Source organism: Lissotriton vulgaris, chromosome 5 (assembly GCF_964263255.1).
Source record: "Lissotriton vulgaris chromosome 5, aLisVul1.2, whole genome shotgun sequence".
Lineage (NCBI taxonomy): Eukaryota > Metazoa > Chordata > Amphibia > Caudata > Salamandridae > Lissotriton > Lissotriton vulgaris.
This window is the reverse complement of record NC_141693.1, coordinates 742,876,144-742,879,324: the sequence shown is the minus strand read 5'-3', so window position 1 is coordinate 742,879,324 and position 3,181 is coordinate 742,876,144.

Below are 3,181 nucleotides of genomic sequence, written 5' to 3'. Positions count from 1 at the left end.
GGGTATACACTGTGCACATCTCAACCACAAACAGTATTGCTGGGGAGCACATGCAGGAACTTTGACAAAGCCACTATGTGTCACAGGGTGCTCTATCAACTGTGTATTTTAAAAGGGAGATTTCTTTGAGCAAGGCATGCCCCAGTAATACCAATCCCCCAATCTCACCATCCTCACCAATACAGATTACCTAACGAATCTAGGCTGCCAGTTAGAGCATAAAGAAGAGGGGTGATCTGAGTTTAGTGTGCACACCTGAATACAATGATATCGGTGTGTGTTGATCAATCTCTTAAAACTTAAGTTCAGCCTAAAATATCCTCCAGCAGTCAGTCAGTCAAACAAAACTTTATTTGGTTTGTTACAACCATAAAAGTACATTTTACCTCTTAAACTGATAAAAGAAGAACAACAACGTCCAGCAGTCAAATCCCATGGAATTGTGATATAACGTCCTCCATGCATATAAGCAATGTGTGCTGTTTGGATTTTGGAATTCCTGAAGGGACAGCTTGGTTCTTTCTATAATGCTGAATACTTGACTCAGTTTAGTTCCTCCTACATGCAAAACATGGTATGATCATTTGATCTGACACATGCTTCCGTTCCATTCCATGCCTCTGGGGACCTGCAGGGTTCACTGCCTTACATCGGCATGCCATGGCTGGGATTTGCAACCCGGTTCTGTGCCAGATATCTCTACATATACCGTTGAGCAGCTATTGGGGAACACCAGTGGGAAAGTCAAGACTGCATCTACCTTCTGGCTACCGTGATGTGTGTGCGCTGTTCAGAGTGCTATGGGTAAAACGGTCCTCTAAAAAGGGGAACATACTTATTTATTATGCCGTTTATGCACAAATGTAGGTTTGCACCAGTTTCAGCAGCAGATTATGTTGCTGCACATTTTTCAATTGTGTTTACAGTGCACCCTGTTCTTTCTTTATAACGCACGTTTTAGGCATTGATATGTCCGTTGCTTCCCACATTGCATAAACTATGTCAAAGAAGAAAGAAAATGCTTCAGGCAGTGGGGCATATGTAGAAGGAAGTGGCAGAGTGAGGCGTTAGCCATCATGGTTTAACGCCTCACTCTGCTACTTCAGAAATGCAAGGCTGCACCATGTTTACAAGGATATGGTGAAGTCTTGCATTTCCCCCTGTGCTGGCACTACACTTAGCAGTGTAGTGCCAACGCAGGGTGTCTGAGTGCAGGCGAAGATTGTTTATGTGTAGGAAGGTGTCACTGTCTGCACATAAGCAACCATGGAATGCCATTTTGTGACTTCCATGGGTGCTGCTTATTGCAGCACACATGGAAGTTACAACCTGTCTTTCTTTTAAGGATTGTTTATGTGCAGGAAGGGTCACCTTCCTACTCAAAAACAATCCAAGGCTTTTGGCTTTTTCCATGTGTGCTGGTCTTAATTTTGGCACTGTCTCTATTTACGCTGCCTATAGAAATAGGGGGGCAGTGTCAAAATCAATGGGTGTTCCAGTGGAACACCCACTGCCCACCCCTTTCACACTAAGCATAGCACAAAGGGGGGCTTATATACAAGGGAGCGAGGAAGCCACGTTAAGTGGCTTAACTCTGCCTTGTAAATAAGGCGAGGCCCCTATCACCACTATTACGTCACTGAAAGTGACGTTGTGATGGCGATTGGAGCTTGTACAAATGCCCCACTGTTTCTATCAGGAGCAAGTCTTGGACCATTTTAGTTTGCATAAATTAAGGAAAAAGACGCAGCAATACAACTTAGAATGCTAGCTAGAGAATATGTTGACAGGCACTTGCAATTGCGGATTAAAGTCACACCTTGATTCAAATATGATAAAGCTGTTGCTTAAACAGAAAAGAAGAGAAAAAACTCACAATGTCCATGCAATCATTCTTCTGGGTGGCACTATTCAGAGACCAGGGCGGATGATATACCAATACATACACACCTCAGTACACTAATATATGTAACTCGCAACATCTTTTTATTCAAAAAGAAAAATCTGTCGCCTGCTACTTTTAAGTGCCCATGTTAAAGGGAATGCTACACAAGCGAACCACAAGTACACTTAGTACACACCTCTTACATTCAGTGGGATGTGAGCTGTAGAATTCCCAGCTAGGATCTCTGTAAATACCAGAATAAAACTAAAACAGTACTGCAGGCTACATCAAACATACCTAGCACCACACAGAAAGTACCATGGGGACATGCCGTGCAATGCCTGTGGAGTATGTTATTTATCAATGCTGTGATCCTGCCCATTTATTTGCATATATATATTTGCAAACAATTACACACCTGCAGCCTTATTTAGGGATTGGGAGGCAGCCTGCTGTTGTTCCAAGGGTGGAGGGCATAACCAGGGCCGGACTGGCTGGAGCGGGCATCGGGTTTTTCCCTGGTGGGCCGCCAGGGTTGGGGGCTGGTTTTGTGCCCCTGGGGGCTGATTTTGTTACAGGGCCGTATTTGCAGCACAGGTGCAATATCGTCTACTGTAACAAAATCGGCTGTGTCAAACAGCTCTGCCGAACCCCTAACCCCCTGCAGGGCCGGCCAAGCACTTTGCCAGGGCCGGTTTTGGTTCCCAGTCCGGCCCTGGGCATTACCCTGGTTGATGAATGCCCACCATATCTAAAGATATCTGTCTGCCTGTTGGAAATAACTGCACCAGAAGATGCTCCACAGGTGGAAGACCCCAGGCTGCTCAACATTGAAGAGAGCGGACATATCGCGAGTGTGGTGGATAGGGTACTCTGCCACGAATTTGTCGGAGTACCCTGCTCACAAAACTTTAAGAAAGACCTTAGCTGCAAAACTCATACCACATGCACACCTAAGTCTTATTTCCTGAGCCTACTACCAGGACCGAAGGGCCAGATCTATCTACATTTTGCGTCATTGTTGCACCACTTTTGTGGCACATCCATGACTCAAAATGCTAGTGGATTTTTACAAAGTACTCAAGGGGCGATTTGAGCCTTGCGTAGCTTTGTACAAAAAATATAACGTAATGCAGCTAGCTGCTTGTGCTGCATTATGTTACCTTTCATCTTGAGAGGGATTACAGGAGTGGAACATGGGCTTTACCATGCATCTACCTATGGATTTCATGCAATTTGAGATTTACAAAGGTTTATAAAACTGGTATTGTGTGAAAGCACTATGCCACCCAGAGG